This window comes from Chelonia mydas, chromosome 25 (genome assembly GCF_015237465.2).
Source record: "Chelonia mydas isolate rCheMyd1 chromosome 25, rCheMyd1.pri.v2, whole genome shotgun sequence".
NCBI classification, from domain to species: Eukaryota; Metazoa; Chordata; order Testudines; family Cheloniidae; genus Chelonia; species Chelonia mydas.
Genome location: NC_057858.1, coordinates 4,467,816 through 4,486,141, shown reverse-complemented (window position 1 = coordinate 4,486,141; position 18,326 = coordinate 4,467,816). Strand labels below are relative to the sequence as shown.

Below are 18,326 nucleotides of genomic sequence, written 5' to 3'. Positions count from 1 at the left end.
TGTTGCTTCCAGCACTTTTAGGTTTGTAGGGACAAGCGGAGCTGGAAGGGCAGCGTGACAGGCAGCGAAGTTAACTGAGGAGCGGAGCAGGGTTTGCAGAGGTGCAGGGCTCTCTCTGGGTAAGCCACGCTCTCCTTATACCTTGGGCTCCTGTACTTATCCCTGCCCTGCTCTGTTTTTAGCAGTAGCTTCATATCAGCATCCTCACCGTTCCGGCCTCTTTAAAGCGCTTTGCGGGTGGAATGAATGTCTCCTTTTCTCTTTCATGGTGATGATAAAAGCTCTCTGGAGGAGAGACCAGACAGGAGCTAAGAAATGTGAAGCAGCACTTGGGAGATGTTTCTATGTGTGCATCCACACGTGTGTCTCTCCCTGTGCATCCATGTGCATGTATGTATGTCCCAGCCTGTCTCCAGGGCATGGGTGTCCACATGGTTGGGCGTGTCTCTTCTGCGTGTGCATGTCTCTTTCCCTTAGCGCACGCGTGTGTATCCGTGCCTGTATCTATGTGCTCTGTGTGTATGCACTTCTGTGTGTGTCTGTGTGAGAGTTTTATTTATTTTTCTCCTCTGAAGCAAAAACTAGACTCCTGATTGGGAGCAGTCTCTCTCTCTCTCTCTCTCTCTCTCTCTTTGCTGAGCCGCCCTCTTAGGACACCAAAGAGAATTACTTTAACTAATCACTTAGCCCAGTGTCTAGCACTTGCCTCCCAGGAGCTCAGTGTACTTTATATGCATTCATGGAATTAATGCACCCTGGTATTTTGTATTGCTAATAAAATGTCACTCACCACTGAAGCAAAACTCCCATTGGGTTCCATGGGAACAGGACTGGGACCTTAGTTTGAGTTGAATGAGAATTTTCGGAGTGGGGGAGCAGCGAATGAAACACACACCACACCCACATTCACCCCCCAGCCCTCCTGGCTTGGAAAACTCCCAGGAAGGCTAGTGGTGGGTGGAACCTCTAGCTTCAGCCTTTACAAGCACCTGAAGTTCTGCTCTTTCTCCAGGTCTCTTTGGGGACTGCAAACCTGGGGTGCTCCTTGCTCTCCAGCCAGATCATGAATCCCAAAAGAATGCTCTCCCTTGGCCCATCTGCTTCCAGACGTGCAGAGAGAGAATCGACACCGATTAGGAGAGCAAAAGTTAGCCCAACTTGTGCTGTGCCCTGCGCTACCCAGGTGGACAGACTAGATCAGGGTTCTCAGCCTTCATTGTACCGTGACCCCCTTCTGACAAAAATAATGACTACGCGACCCCAGGAGGGGGACCGAAGCCTGAGCCCTGCCACCCCGGCCAGAGCCCCATTGCTTGGGGGGGGGGCGGGGCAAAGCCAAAGCCCTAGGGCTTCAGCCTGTAATCTCAGCCCCACTGCCCAAGGCAGAAGCTCTCAGGCTTCAGCCCCAGACAGTGGGGCTCAGGCTTTGGCTTCGGCCCCTGGCCCCAGCAAGTCTAAGGCAGCCCTGGCGACCCCATTAAAATGGGGTCCTGACCCTCAGTTTGAGAACAGTTGGACTAGATGATCACAACCATCCCTTCCAGCCTTAACACCCGTGCAGAAGAAATCGAAACGCCGCCCTGAGGCCATACAGTTCTAAAGTGACCACTACCAGCAGGAGCACCTTGGGGCCTGACGTTCAGGGTTGCCGTGTGCGCACACAACGCCCCTGGGCTTCAGCTGGCACTGCAGGGGCCCTGCACCCCTGCAAATCAGGGCATTCACCAACCAAGTCACCCAGAATCAGATGCCTCTCTGGAAAATGCAGGCCTGAGGTTTTTAGCCAAGACACAGGCAAAAGGCCAGAGATACTGGAGGTAGCGCTCCCTGACCCCCCTCCGCTGAGAAATGGCACTTACCTGTTTGGGGGACGGGGGGAGGGCTTGACTGATATTGGTAAAGAGCTGGGAGAACCTTGGAGAAAGATTAATTAATATATTTATTAATTATTGTTAATTATTATTATTATTATTATTTGTTGTAGTAGTAATACGAAGACAAGCCTCTTAGGAGTGTGAACTTCCTTTTTGCATAAACACGTGTGCATTTGGCCGTGTGTGTGTGTGTGTATGTGCCTGTCTGGGCATGCTTGTGAGTTTGTGTGCACACGTGTGCCAGTGGGTGTGTCCGTGTGTGTGCACGTGCGGGAGTGTGTATTTGGATTTGGGGTGGGGTTGGGTTGTTTTGTTTCCATGCCCTTTTATTTATTATTCCTTGTCCATCGCTGGAGTGAAAAGCCAGGGAAGTGGCTAAAAGCCGGCTGAGAGCCTGGTGCAAGCCGCTCTTTGATGCCCGGGATATACTCTCCTCTCCGTCATTTGAATTCAGATGATTATGTTTTTAATATTTGAATATGAAAGGGCGAGAAATCAATCGGTTGTGTGAGTGTTTGGAGTTCAAAGAGACTCACCCAGAGCCCCCTGAGTCAATAACCCGGCGAGAATCAGGAAACAAACACACACGCACAAAGGGAAGCCCTACTCGTTTGTTTAATATTTCATGTGCTGGGGAATTGAGTGGGGGAAGGTCTGGGTACCGGGCAGGGGATGAATCACAGAGTTGGAAGGGACCTCAGGAGATCATCTAGTCCAACCCCCTGCTCAAAGCAGGACCAATCCCCATCTTTTGCCCCAAATCAACTAAACAGCCCCCTCAAGTATTGAATTCACAACCCTGGGTTTAGCAGGCCAATGCTCAAACCACTGAGCTACCCCACCCCCCGAGTCCTGGGTGTGGCTGTCGCACACAGCACATGTCTGCAGGCTCTTGAAAGCCCAGCTGTAGGCACAATGCAGCAGTGCCCCATGCCAGGGAGGCTCGGCCCTTGGAAGGGGCTATAGTCTAGGGATTCACCCCATGGAGGCTGGTGGGGGAATGTCTCCTGAGATCAGGTGCCTTCTCTTTCATTTTGAGGTCTGAAAACAGGTCCACTCACCCTGGACCTTCATGTTTCTGGGCCTGTAACAACCCCACTGTGGACACAGTTGGACCTGGCCATTGCTACTTTTGGGGCCCACCATGACACCCCCCCACCCCCCCACACACACACACACACCTCTGCCACCTTCCAGTAATTCTGTGACGGCCATGATGGGGAAGCTAGCTGTGTTTGCCAGGGTCAGCCAGAGCCCAGCACCAGCCAAACCATTTAGCAGACTCCTTCCAGCACATGGCACCTAGACACGACCACCCGCTGAGACACCAGCCAGGTCCCCAGAGAGGCTGGGTCACAAGTAGCAGCCCCACCTGGCTAGCAGGGTTCCCTCCCACATGTGTGTTGAGGTTTGCCAGCCACAAGGTAGGGGGGGAGGAATGGGTGGGCAAAAGGGCTGCAAAGTACTCAAGAATCCCCCATCCCGCTATGCTGTGCCCATGAAAGACGGGTCAGCAGCCCAGGTTAGGTGAGTAACAGGCAAGAGAAGAGTGACTGTGGGTATGTCTACACTACAATTACAAACCCGCGGCTGGCCTATGCCAGCTGACTCGGGCTCGCGGGGCTTGGGCCGCGGGGCTATTTAACTGCAGTGTAGAATTCCGGACGTGGGCTGGAGCCAGGGCTCTAGGAACCGGCAAGGTGGATCCAGCTGCTGCCTGAGCCTGGAAATCTGCATTGCAATTGTACAGCCCCACAGAGCGAGGCCGAGTCAGCTGGCACAGGCCAGCAGCGGGTTTCTCACTGCAGTGTAGACACACCCTGTGGCTCCCGGTGTAGAACTGATCAATGAAATTGTTTTTAATTGTTCACTTTATTAATATAACTTCATAAGTAAAGTTTTATGAATGAAACTACATTCATTCATAAAACCAGGTACCCCAATAACTGGCTAATTGAGTTTTACTTTCAATCCAATTGCTGCTTAAATCACTGAAACTTGCACTGCTTCAACACTGTAACTTCTGTTCCCTGTTTGCCATTCCTTACACTTCTCCATGTTTCAGAGTAGCAGCCGTGTTAGTCTGTATTCGCAAAAAGAAAAGGAGGACTTGTGGCACCTTAGAGACTAACCAATTTATTTGAGCTGTAACAAGAGTGATCACTTAAGGTGAGCTATTACCAGCAGGAGAGCGGGGGGGGGGGGGGGGGGGGGAAGGAGGGGGAACCTTTTGTAATGATAATCAAGGTGGGCCATTTCCAGCAGTTGACAAGAATGTCTGAGGAACAGTGGGGGAAATAAACATGGGGAAATAGTTTTACTTTGTGTAATGACCCATCCACTCCCAGTCTTTATTGAAGCCTAAGTTAATTGTATCCAGTTTGCAAATTAATTCCAATTCAGCAGTCTCTCGCTGGAGTCTGTTTTTGAAGTTTTTTTGTTGAAGAATTGCAACTTTTAGGTCTGTAATCGAGTGACCAAAGAGATTGAAGTGTTCATGTTGTAACCCAAACTCCATTTGAACTTGTCCCAAACTCCATTTTAAAATCCTCACTTCATTTTTGCAAAACCCTGCTGTAATCTGATTAGTGTAGTTTAGCTGTGTGAATGAGGTATGTATGGATGATAAAGAGGACTTGTGACACCTTAGAGACTAACCAATTTATTTGAGCATAAGCTTTCGTGAGCTACAGCTCATCCGATGAAGTGAGCTGTAGCTCACGAAAGCTTATGCTCAAATAAATTGGTTAGTCGCTAAGGTGCCACAAGTACTCCTTTTCTTTTTGCGAATACAGACTGACACGGCTGTTACTCTGAAATCTGTATGGACGATGGAAGCAACCTCCAGCCCCAGCCTGTCCTGATGAAATAAAGTGTAACCACCCACGGCTGAAGATGCAGACAACAGCCCTGACAAAGCAAGAAGAGTCCACCCTAAAAAGAAAAGAACAAAAGTACAATTGAAGAAACATCAAAGCCAGGTCCGAGGCTGAAAGTCACGTCTGCAATTGACGGGTGATCAGTCACACCGGACCCAGAGGCAGCGTGACACAGCAAGACCTATAGACTGTGGATTCAAACTAAAGCCTACAAAAAGGATGTAGGAGATGGAAGACTTTGGAGGGTAACATTCTACTGCCAGCATGGAAGGGCATCGGTGCATGCCGAACAGAGACCCAGCCCTCCCTTGTGCCCGGCTTTCCTGGCCAGTTAGCTGCCACAAGCTACGAACCCAAGCCGCGAACTCAAGCTGCATTCAGGACTATAAAGCTGCTGCAGAACATTTGTGTGTGTGTGTGTGTGTGTGTACATAGGTATAACAATATTAGTTATTGGTCTTAAATCAAATTGTGTTATTATAATAAACGTGACATCTTGTCTTGTCCCCTGAAACGATCCTGTGCAGTTTTGTCTGCATAACACCGGGAAAGGCCCAGAGCTAGTGTTCTGGGGAGGGATATGGCAAGGGAAAGGGCATCGGGGGACCTGGGTTCTGTCCCTGACTTGGTAACTGACCTAATGAGTAACGTGGGTAAATCACTTGTCCTCTCTGGGACTGTTTCCCCTCCCACCTTTTGTCTGTTGAGACTGCAAGCTCCTCAGGGCAGGGGCCGGTCCTCACTCTGGGATTATGCAGCATCTCGCACAACGGAGCCCTCTCCGCACTGGGCCTTCTAGTCAATTGCATAATATAATAACAACTCTCATACAACACACACCCCTCCCCCAAATTCCAGGGGACCTCTAGTCACCCCAAACCAGCCGGCCCTCGGTTTTTCATCTCGCCTGGAAAAGGAAACCCCAGCGGCACCATTGGATGCTGATCGCCATTCTGATGCCATTGGGTGCTGCTGATCATTAACAAACACAGAAATAATCCTTGGCCCTTGGCACTTTCCGTCTTCAGAGCCCTGGGCAAAGACTTGCCATCCAAATGGCAGGTTTGGGGCGAAGAAAACGGCTTTTACAACAAAGGGGAAATGTTCACAAGAAATGGTCATTTTTCTCAAATGTGGGGGGAGGCTGATAAAAAGTAACCCCCAGATCCGAGGGGAGGGTTTGGTGACTGAAATTTAAAAGTTTTAAAGCAAAAATGCTCATTTTTCAGTATCCAAAAGTGAGGCGGGGAATTAGTTTTCAGTTTTTTAATTAAAATGTCCCAGAATATTGAGGAAAATGGATAAAATTTCAGTTTAATCAAAAATTGTCTCTAGGGAAAAATAAAAATTCCCAACCAGATCAGCTGAGCAAACCATGGGCCCTGCCTCCAAGTGAGAACCTATCCTGCGGCTCATCTCAGCAGACCTGAGACATCCCAGCCCACGATTGATCGGCAGAATATGATATACCAGGGCTGGCAGAAGTATCCAATTGCCAATCAGTACACCTGGCACAGCCGACAGAAACCAATATCAGGTGCCCTTGTTTTGATTACTCCAAATATTGGCGGTGCTCTTTGGGATACATGTTTGAATTTGAATATCACTGATACTCTTGAAAAACAATGTCTCCGTTCAGTTGCCCTGTCTACGGGATGTCAGATAATCATCTTCATTCACTACAAACTGGGCAACCAGTGACCTGGAGATAAATAAGAACATAAGAATGGCCCTACCGGGTCAGACCAAGGGTCCACCTAGCCCATGTCTTCCGACCGTGGCCAGTGAATCCCAGCCATCTATCCAGGGCAAGTACTTGGGCCTGATTCTACGTAAACTGGCACCAGCTTCATTGGCTTCAGTGGTGTTTTGTCCATTATACCATCAGAAAATTTGGGCCATATTGACTCTTATTACCAATCCCCAGAGTCATCCACCCTCAAGTCAAGATGGGCCCAAATTACCCAGATCTGAACAGCTCTAACCTTGGGAGACGTCTCAAACATGATGCCACATTCTCATCACCAATTCCCAGTATCTGGTATGTTTCTTAAAGCGCCAGCTCCTGGAAACGTGTGAATATGATCATTCATATGTTGTAAGGAGAGTTTAGCACTGGAATAGGCTTCCAAGGGACATTCTGGAATCCCCGTCATTGGACGGACAAACACCTGCCAGGGACAGTCTAGGCTGACTTGGCCCTGCCTCGGCACAAGGGGCTGGACCTAGATTGAAGAGAAAAGCTTGAGAGCTTGCCCCAAGTACAATGCAAAGGCTCAAAACTCAGAAGGCAAATTAAAATAACACAAGATTTATTTTTCATTTTTAAAAATCTCATGATTTTTAAGCCAATCTCACGAGTTGGAGCTTAACCTGATTCAGCCAGGGACTGAGTGTTTTCCTGGCTATCAGCTTAGGCACTGACTTTTGGTTTTGCCTGTGGGTGCTCCTTTCCGTGCGAGCAGTGGGTGGGCTTCGGGGGGAAGAGGCTGGGCCTGAGGGTGGGCAACGGGGCCCACAAAAGATTAATCCTGCCCTATTGGTGGTGAACATCCCCTATTTCTTTTTCTGTGGGTGCTTGAGCCCGAAGTACCCACAGAATCAGCACCTATGGCTAGCAGGGATATCCAGAGTTATTGTAGTTAGTGAGGACAAATTTGGGAAGAGGTATTGAGCCTCATGCTTCAGGCCTCAAGCCAGTGTCTAACAATGAAAGCTCAGGATGAGACCTGATGTGCAGGCATATGGGGGGGAGGGATAGCTCAGTGGTTTGACCATTGGCCTGCTAAACCCCAGGGTTGTGAGTTCAATCCTTGAGGGGGCCATTTAGGGATCAGGGGCAAAAATTGGGGATCGGTCCTGCTTTGAGCAGGGGGTTGGACTAGATGACCTCCTGAGGTCCCTTCCAACTGTGATATTCTGTGATTCTCCCACATTTGCCCCTGCAGGGTTCTTACACCTTCCTCCAAAGCATCTGGTGCCTGCCACTGTCAGAGACAGGACACTCGGTGAGATGGACCTTGGATCTGATCCACTCTGATGGTGCCAACCGGCATCTTGTCACCATCTAAGATAGTGCTGGATTGGAGAAATGTCATCCCTTCGACTCCATGTCATCTCTGCCAAGCTTGGCCAAAGCATCTCTCCCCCGACGCACACGCATGCACGGGATCCGAGAACACTCGTTGAGGAATCGATACATTTTTTATGTTACATTAAAAAAAAATAAAAAGAAGACACACATTTAGCAGTGGCCCAAATTGCTGATAATTGCCTCCAAGTGCAATGCCTCAATACCTGGCGGCTGCAGGACTGAAAGGCCTTTGTTTCCTGCTACAATCACCAGCCGGGAGCAATCTCACCAGACACAAAAAGCAGCCTGTTGGAAAAAGCCGCGATTTCTCCCTAATTTCCTCGCCACTTATCTGAGCTGAGTTCCGTGCAAAGACCAAGATTTTCCTCCCTCTTGGCCAAGCAGCTTCCCCCCTGTCAAGGTTCCTTTCCCACTCTGAACTCTTGGGTACAGATGTGGGGACCCGCATGAAAGACCCCCTAAGCTTATTCTTACCAGCTTGGGTTAAAAACTTCCCCAAAGTACAAACTTTACCTTGTCCCTGAACCATATGCTGCCACCACCAAGCCTTTTAAACAAAGAACAGGGAAAGAGCCCACTTGGAGACGTCTTCCCCCAAAATATCCCCCCAAGCCCTACACACCCCCTTTCCTGGGGAGGTTTGAGAATAATATCCTAACCAATTGGTTACAAAATCATCAAAGACCCAAACCCCTGGATCTTGGAACAATGGAAAAACTGGTCAGGTTCTTAAAAGAAGGGCTTTATTAAAAAAAAAAAAGAAAAGAAAGGTAAAAATCATCTCTGTAAAATCAGGATGGAAAATACTTTACAGGGTGTTCAGATTCAAAACACAGAGGATCCTCCTCTGGGCAAAACCTTAAAGTTACAGAAAACAGGAATAAATCTCCCTCTTAACACAGGGAAAATTCACATAAAACAAAAGATGAACTAACCCGCCTTGCCTGGCTTATCTATACTGGTTGTAATATTGGAGACTTGGATTAGGATGGGTTGGAGAAGATGGATTTCTGTCTGGCCTCTCTCAGTCCCAAGAGAGAACAACCACCTAAACAAAGAGCACAAACAAAAGCCTTTCTCCCCCCCGCCAAGATTTGAAAGTATCTTGTCCCCTTATTGGTCCTTTGGGTCAGGTGCCAGCCAGGTTAGCTGAGCTTCTTAACCTTTACAGGTAACAGGATGTTGCCTCTGGCCAGGAGGGATTTTATAGCCCTGTACACAGAAAGGTGGTCACCCTCCCCGTTATATTTATGACACCCCCATTCCGTTCTCCCCCTTCCCTCGCCCTGTGCATCTGCATTGGCAGCATTCTGCACTTTGCTGGGGTATTGATTCGGCTCTCGCTCAAAGAGGAGCGAGCCAGGGCACTGAGTGGCACAGAACAATCCTCTCCCCATATCCTGTCCCTCTACAGTCTCCTTCCCTCCTCTTCCTCACTCCCCAGGCTCTCCACAGCTCCCAGTGGAGGAGAAAACGCCAAGTGAAAACTTAGCTCTAAAAACAAAATGGAGGACATGGCCTGAAGCATCATGGGACTATGTGGGAGCCCTCCCCAGGCAGGGCCATGCTTAGGCACAGTGCTGAGGCTGCTTTGAGGGCAACGTGAAAGGTGGCTTGAGAGCTGCTGGATAAACACTTTTGTTTGACCTCATGCAAACTCCTGGCCTTTCGTGGCTATGCGCCGCCTTCTCCCATGCCCACCTTTGTTAGCTTTCCTGAGCCTGGCAAAGGGGGTCTAGTCAGCCGAAGGAGGGGGTATTAACCCACACTGGAGGCTCACAAGACAAGCATTATAGAAACAATGAATTAAACTACCCACCACCAGATCTCCTTCATGGGTCCTGAGAGTTCAGCATTGCCAGCATCCAAGCATTAAAAACATCCCAATTCCGGCTCCCCCAAACTCACGAGATTGGCTTCAAAATCACAGGACTTTTACAAACAATACATCTGGTGTTCAGTGATTTGCCCTCTGGTTGGGAGGCATTTAGGGGCTCCCGGTTCCCAGCTTTTTCCCACAACCACAAGAGCTAGGAGCGGATTATTTTTTGAAACACAAGCTGAGATATTCATGTAATCCCAGGGCGCCAGGAAATGAGGATTTAAGAAACCCCACAAACGTGGCAAAAGTTGGCATCAACCAGTGGTGCCTCATTCTGCCTGGTGATATTTAGGGAGAGTAAGCAGGGAAGAGGAGGGGCAATGGGAGGAGAGGAAGAGAGAGAACTGCAATGTGGCACTGGGAAGCTGGGTGCCAGCCCTGAAAAGCTGGTAATGTGTTGGCAACTGATGGGTGCGCAGGCTAACAGGTCAGCTCCCAAGGGCCGCAGGCTCTATCCCCATTCTCTGTCTGACACACATGCAGGTAAAGGCTGGGCCAGTCAGGCCAAGGCAATCGTGTCTTCTTGCTACACTCGCACGCCCAGGTAGAGGGGCAGGCCCTGTTTGATTCTTAGTACCGCAGCATGAATTCCCAGCCAAGACCAGGACCTGTCCTGGGTGCTGCACAGACACCAAATGAGAGAACAGTCCCTGCCCTGAAGAGCTTCTAACCTCAGTAGGTGAAGGGCAAACAGAGGGCAAGTGACTTGTCCGAGCCCTGGTCTCTGGAGTCCTACAGCCTTATCCACTAGACCGTGCCGCACATCTCTAGTTCCCCCACCCACCGGGCAGGCTAAGCAGGCTCGTAATGTGCCCATGCAGGGGCAATAGAAGCAGGTGTTTCCAAGGCACATGCCCCAAAGGAGATATATGAGCCTAGTGCGGGCTGGAAAGGCAGGTGTGGAGCTGGTATGATGGTCACCACCTTGGCTGACATGCCAAGGACTGAACCGGACACCTCCATCTCTCAGCGTAGGAGCAAAGCTCCTAACCAGGGCTGTAAAACACACAGTTTAGCAGGTTACACGGGCATGCCCCTTCCTTTGGCTGAGCCCTCCGCCTCCTCCATCTCCTGCCTTCAATACCTTTCCCCTTGCCCATCTCCTTTCCTTTTACTGTCTCCCCCCTTAAGTGATTTCAAAGCTGCTCAGTTTCTAAGCCCAATTACTCCAGCACCACACCCCGCTTGCGCTCGGAGCATGGTCCGCTGGTCCCCCGAGCTGCCCAGATGGCTGGCTGCATTCAGCTGAAGAGCGTGAGGGAAGGAGGGCCCAGGCAAGGGAAATCAATATGCAGGGTTTATCTCTGTGCCCGGTGGTGCGTAGAGCAGGTATGGGGGCTTGCGGTGTTTTCTTCTCAACCCTCATTATTCCAAAAGACCCTCTGGCAGAAAATCAGCATGGGGTGAATCCACTGCGGAGCCAAATCCTTCCCCACCAGTCCGCCTTCTCGGAGACCAGTGCTTGGGCTGAGGCTTTGCAGCTAATCCCAACCGTTAGAGGAAGTTAGAGAGATCCCCCCCCACTCTCCCTCCAGCCATCTCCCCACTGCCCATGATGAAGGATTGTGTAAGCTGCTTCCCTGATGGCAACGGCGTCCTGAAATGTGTGTGTGTGTGTGTGTGTGTGTGTGTGTGTGTGTGTGTGTGTGTGTGTGTGTGTGAGAGAGAGAGTGCATGCATGACGATGTATTTCCCTCCAAAGGATGTTTGAGTGTCCATGTGTGTATGTATGCATGACATGTGTCTGTGAGCACATGTCTGTTCTTGCGTGTGCAGCAAGCAGGCACATGACTCATTGTGTGCAGGCATGTGTGTATATGGACATGTGCTGGCACATATGTGCACAGTGCGTGTTTGTGGGTCTCCCCAGGATGTTTGTGGGTGCATGCGTGTGTGTGTGTGTGTGTGTATTCATGCCTGGTGGGCTTGTGTTGCCTGTGTGTGTTTCTGATGGACCTGCCTGTAAATGCCACTGGAAAAACTGATCTCTTTTTCCCTACCCTGTAAGATGGTGTTAAGAGAGCATGCTAAGAAATTAACGACCTGCAAAGGAAGATGGAAATCTTTCTTCACGCAGTGCAGAGCTCCCTGCCAATGGAGGTCAGGGAGTCGATTCATCCCCACTTATTATTGTTACTTTCCTCCTCTTTAGGTCCTTGCTCCCAGTGGTCTCAGGCTGTTTACAGTCCGTAATTAAGGCCTCCCCACATCCCTTCTTTCCTCTGAAGCTACAAGTGCAAAGCAGATTTCCTTAGGGTCCATCTCCCCTGCAATCAGACATGTGATTGCAGCAAGTGTGGACACACCTAAGCTAAGGTCAATCTCGCTCACTTGAATAACAATCGTAGTGAAGCAGCGGCAGCAGGAGTTTCAACATAACCGGTACACCCAGCCTGCTCCAGGACCTAGGTACTTACTGGGACTATTAGCCTGGCATGACTTCATTGCTATTGGTACTCGCACCAGCTGGATCAAAGCTAGTTCCGGTACATCTACACATGCTGCAATCACACCTCCCAACAGCAGGGTAGACATCCTTAGAGATGGGCAACAGAGTCAATGGGCCACTGCCCTGCTTTGCAGGGTGAGGGGCACAGGCAGAAAGAAAGGCTGCAGGTAGCCAATTCACAATGCACCAGGGGCTGATGGGGCGTTTGGAATTTGCTTGGGCATTATCCTGTGAAAATTTCCAAGATTTCAGGGGGAACAAATCGTCCCAATTCAGGACAAAAAGTCAAAATCTTGAGAATTTTGGTGAACTGAAAAGCTGACAAAAGAATCCATTCAGGTCAATCATAATATTTTCTTTTGATGTTGACCCTTTTTTATTTTAAATAAGATTGGGGGGGGGCTCTAATTAGCTTAAATTTCAAAGTAAAAAGTCGTTTCTATCCAGAGAACTGGAATCTTATGTTTGGAAAATTTCAAAATGAAACATTCTGATGATTTCAAAACTTTCTTTCAAACATTCTTAAAGTGGAGAAATCTGCCTCAACGGACCCTTTCCTGTAAAAAGTTTTGCTTTCAATGGGAGTGGCATTTTTGCATAGAATATTAGGGTTGGAATGGACCTCAGGAGGTCATCTAGTCCAACCCCCTGCTCAAAGCAGGACCAATCCCCAATTTTTGCCCCAGATCCCTAAATGGCCCCCTCAAGGATTGAGCTCACGATCCTGGGTTTAGCAGGCCAGTGCTCAAACCACTGAGCTCTCCCTCCCCCCAAAACTAACCTCCTCTGACCAAGGAAAACATCTGCTAAAACCCAGGATCAAACCAGGGACCTTTAGATCTTCAGTCTAATGCTCTCCCAACTGAGCTACTTTGGCTGGTTATGTTGTTTATGTTGTCATGAGAACATTTGGCTGCAAAATTCCTGACCCACTTCATTACAGGGCTTGGGCTGTTTCTGTCTGTTACATATGCATCAGTGGGGCTCCTCCCAAATGCAGTCATTAAGGTTGTGTCTCCGTTCCATCCACGAGACCAGCCCGAGTATTAAGAAGCAGAGGTGTAACCAGCTATAGTATCTCAGTATCTTGAAGGGCTTTATCCTCCCAACATGCCCACGAGGTAGACAAAGCTGTAAGAGGCACAGAGAAATTAAGTAACTTGCCCAGGGCCAAACAGGAAAACTGTGGCAAAGGGACATGTCCCCCAGTCTCCAAAGTCTGAGGTCAGCACCCTAACCTGTGGGCCACTCTTCCTCAGGAAGAGCTTTGTCCCAGTACACCCCTATAGCATCTCTCATTCTGCTCAGTAGGAGCTATTTGTATCCTTCAGTCAGAGAATGGGGCCCCTGGATTTAAGATGAGCTGGATAAATCAACTCACATGCTTCAAGGCATGAGATCTTCACAGGGATCAGGAAGGAAATCCCCTAAACCCAGGCCAGGAGCATTTCTGAGGGATGGGACTCACCCTCCTTGGAAGCATCAAGCATCGAGCACTGCAGGAGGCAGGCTACGCCTTGGGTGTCTGAGCCACTACAATAAATCCCTGAGCCTTTTAAATCTGCCTTGTGAAATTGACGAACCAACCCAGGCACAAAACCTACTTGCCTGTTCTTTGCCATGGTGATAAAAAAACAACAACAAATATTTTACTCACCCATCCAGAAAAGAGAGAGAGAGAGAGACAGAAAGAGATGCAGTCTAAGTCAGATAGAATTGCTCAGAGCAGTTGAGCATTATTATATGTATTATGGTGGCATCTCAAGGCCTCTGACGGCTAGCCGCTGTATGTACAAACAGTCTGTGCCCCAAAGAAGGTCCAGTCTACGCAGACTTGAGTAGGGAGGGAACAGAGGCAAAGTGACTCAGGCAAGGTCACACCGCAGGTCAGTGGCAGGGCTGGGACTAGGCGCCATGTTTTCGGACCCCCACACCCAGGCCAAAGCCTCTGGAGCACGTGGGGCAACCTCAGAGCTTTCTCGTGTTTGCCCTCCCGGGAGCTTACCAAACGCTGCCCAATCTCTGAGCTGCCCCATCCTCCTTTTAATCAGCAGCTCGTTGGCAAGCCCAGCCCATGGGCTTCCTCCCCCTGCTCCTTACGGCCTGTCCCGTGATCCCTCTCTTCCCACGACGCTCCACCTCTCATGTGCAGACACGCCAGGTGCCCAGGCGAAGGTACCATTCAACGGACACGCCGCAAGCCCTTCCTAACCCAAACCCTCTGCAGGGAGCTGGCTTCCAAGAAGTGCGCCGGCTTCCCAGACAAGCCTCCCAGTCCACAGCACATTTCCAGCCATACATAATCTAATATACGTTACCATAGTGCCAATCAATAACTCAGTAGGCCAGCTCCAAAATTATGCTCTTAAAGGGACTGTGCGCCTATTTCCCTTCCTCATTTCAATCCAATCCCCTGTGGTTCCTGGTGCTGGTGCTGAAATAAGTGACTCTTATTTCAAAAGCACCAGGCAATGCTTGGGACAATGGGATCATAGAATATCAGGGTTGGAAGGGACCTCAGCAGGTCATCTAGTCCAACCCTGTGCTCAAAGCAGGACCAATCCCCAATTTTTGTCCCAGATCCCTAAATGGCCCCCTCAAGGATTGAACTGATGACCCTGGGTTTAGCAGGCCAATGCTCAAACCACTGAGCTATGCCTCCCCCCTATGATTAAGTCAGTCTTCTCAGGGATGACCAGAAGTTCTGGTTCTGTTCTGGTAGCGATCCCCAACCGGCCTTGCTGTCCAAGCACTAATGCTCTGGGGAACTCTCTTTATACCAGGCAGCTGCAAAGCTCTCAGCCTCAGGAGAGATGGTGTATCGCTCGGCCTGTGCTGGGTCGGTTCTGGTCCTGCTGACACCACTTCAGATACAGCGGTTGGGTCCATTTTCAGTGAAGAGCCTTGTCCGCCCTTGCGGGGGGAGAGGGAAGCGAACTGTAATGCAATTCATTCTGATGAATGAAAGCACAGGGCAATCCTTGTTCAACGCCCCATCGCTGACACATGCCCCCGACAGAGATACACACGAAACCCCATCACACACCAGCTCCTCCTCACTGCCACACACCCTGCCAGTCACACGTACACACAGCCCACCCGAACACACTGCACGCACCCCATCGCATGCAAGCTGGGATCTCAGAGCCCCCACCTACCACGTGGTGAATCCCAGGCAGCGAAAGCCTCACCGACTTTTGTGATACTTTGTGCCCAGCGCCGAGTCAGATGATGACGTAAGAGTCTCAGAAGGACATTTTTAGTCCTCGTGGTTGAGGAGAAAAGCTTGAAAATGGGACCCCTAAAATCTCAAAAATCAGAAGACAAAGCAAAACAGCCCAAAGACATTTTTTTTTAAGTCTCGTGGTTTTTAAAGACCTGTCTCACGATTGCTGAGCATTCGGCATTGGCAATGCTAAGGGAGGGATACACATGCCCACAAAGCCAGATGATGCTGCAGTGACAGGCTCCCAGTGCCAGCAGAACCCTGAGCTACCAGACATTGCAGCAGGGGGGTGTCAGCACTTCCTAACTGACCCGTCTCCTTCCACTTTCTCTGCGGCGTACACTCCTGGCGGATTCGTGGCTGGAACCCAGTGATGTGCGAAAAGAAATCCGCACGCACGGGGGGTGGTGGGGGACAACAATTTATATTGACCCCTGGTCAGCCAAAAATTGACACGTGCTTGGTTGTGTGCAGAGGGAGAAAGAACTAAAAAGCAAAAACTGGCAAGATTTCTCTGCAAAAATAAAAAATAAGTGAAATCACACGCAACAACAGCCCATTCACATTGCTGCTCAGATAGTGGAATTTGGTTAATTTTTACGGCAAAATAAATAATAAATAAAGAAGGCATCTGCTGCTGAAATGGACACATTTTGATGGTGATCAATTCTCCTAAACATCACCCATTTACAAGCAGGTACCCTTCCAGTGCAAAGGAACCACCTTACACAGAGCTGTGGACTGTACCCAAAGGGATTGGCAAAGGGTTCGGTCAAGGGATCCATCGTTCTCTGGATGCAGGGGGGCAGACTGGACCAGTTCATGGTAGCTTGGTGAGCTGTTGTGTTATGCTGGAGAATCTCGCTTTCATTAAAAACACAACAACAACAACAAACGGCATTAGCCTGTTGCGAAGAAAACCTTCAAATGTGAACCAAGCATGAAAGATGTTGCCAGAAGCTGCAGACAGCCTGAAACACAGGCTCAGAGAGGTGTGACTTGCCCCGCTGAACATTCACTCTGAAGCCTAATGGTGACATGCTCCACATCAACCTTGTGAACTGCTTCACTGCCAAGCAAAGCATTCAAGGAAAAGGAGGGGCAATGACGTTGTGATGATCTAATGAACCTGAGCAACTGGCAGAGACTGCAAATTATTTTCCATCTCACGAGGACTGGATAGAGTTTGGGGGCTACCGATGGTTACTTTTGTCCAACCACGTGCCCAGCAGTTGGGTCTGACTACCCTGCATTAACAGTATAGAGCTTGCCCACCTGCTTTGAAAGATGAATGGTTGGCACCAAGGAAACATGAAAGACCAAATGCCTCCGTTAGCTGCTTTCTCCTCTTTGGTTACTTGGCAGCTGTTTCAGGCTGATGAAGGCTCTGAGCAGTGCCCCAAATGTACTGGTCTTTCTAGCACTGGAGGGACAGCTGGTTGGCAAATGTCAATTATTTCTGTGGGGAATGTTGACATTTGGGGGATGGTTCAGAATTTCCCATGAGAAGTTTCGGAGGAGCCAAAACCACCCCCTGCAAATATTTCCTCTTTATGAAAACCATTTGCAATTTGAGTTTTCCCTTCTTGCCTGAGAAATTTTACTGCAAACCGAAGAGAAAAAAACCCAAGATTTTAACCAAAACCCAAAGATTTTTACCCCCTCCAAAATTTTCAGTGACAAAATGGAAAGTTTCCACCAAAATAATCATTTGATGGGGAAAAAATTCATTTTAGGTAAAAAAAAAAAATATACCCCATTTTTTGGTGGAAAAAAGTTTTGCTGAAAATCATGGTGACTGGCTCTAAGTGGAAGGGTGAGTTCTGGGCTAGAGATGCCCATCATCAAGCCGACAAGTTAAGAAACCCACTGGGCAACAGACAGCTGGCATGGCAGAGAACAGCTGTCCCAGCAGCCTCAGGGGGGAACCTTGCAAACCTGTCTGGGAATTGAGGGTGACCCCCGGGGCTGCTCCGGAAGCCCGGGACGATCAGGGGTCCCTACCCTCACAGTCTCAGGGCCAGGGAGAGTCTGTCGTTGAGAGCTCAGGCCCGCAGTGTGGGGCTGATTTCTGACTCCTTCCTCTTCCTTGCCACCCACATCCAGGGTCTGTCCAGATCCTGCCACATCCTCAACATCTCAGACCCACCCCTTTCTCTCCATCCCCACAGCCATTGATTGGCATCTCCGTCGTATCCCATCTGCCCCACAGCAACCTCCCCGCAGACCGACCCACCACGTCCCGTGCCAGTCCATGTGGAATACAGTCACTAAACCTATAGGCTTGTCCATGCTGGTTCCCCAGCTCCCTCTGTTACTTCCCATTTTAATAACTGTCCCCCTCCTCCACAGTGCTCCATAAAAATGGCCTCACTCTTTTCACCGGGAGATCTCCAAGTGCTTCACAGAGGAGGCCCTTTTACAGATGGGGAAACTGAGGCACAAAGTGATGAAGTGACTTGCTGGTGCCTGAGCTGGGAATAAAATCTATTCCCAGTCCAGTGCTCTATCCACTAGGCCAATCTGCTGCTCCCAGCTTAGCTTCTTGTGTCAGTCCCTGTGCTTTGCCAGCATCCCCACCCCCATCTGCCTGTCAGTCAGGTTCTCTATTGGTCCCTTCCAGGCCTGCCTCTGCACAGATTAACGTCCCTGAGCTCTGTCCCAAGGACTCTGCCCACTCCCTAAATTCTGCTCCTGCCTACACTGGCCAGTGTTGATTTGGAGAGAAAATCCCTTTGGTTGTTCCCCTTCCCTGCCCGCTGTCTAACTGCCCAGACTGCGATCCCTTTGGGGCAGGGACCTCCTGTCTCCAATGTCTGGAAAGAGCCCAGTGCATCATGGGTGCAGCAGCAAACAAATAACCAGGGCTGATAATAACCCCTGTCCCTGCAGATTTCAGCCTCTGGGCAGAACTCCCTGCAG

The 18,326-nt window shown here is 49.6% G+C and overlaps 1 non-coding gene across 1 annotated transcript; it reads right to left on the bottom strand.

The window, feature by feature from the left end:
• Positions 1–12,982: 12,982 nt before the first annotated feature.
• TRNAF-GAA lies at positions 12,983–13,055 on the bottom strand. Its single transcript has one exon. It is a non-coding gene; the product is annotated as a tRNA-Phe (tRNA).
• Between the last annotated feature and the right edge of the window lie 5,271 nt (positions 13,056–18,326).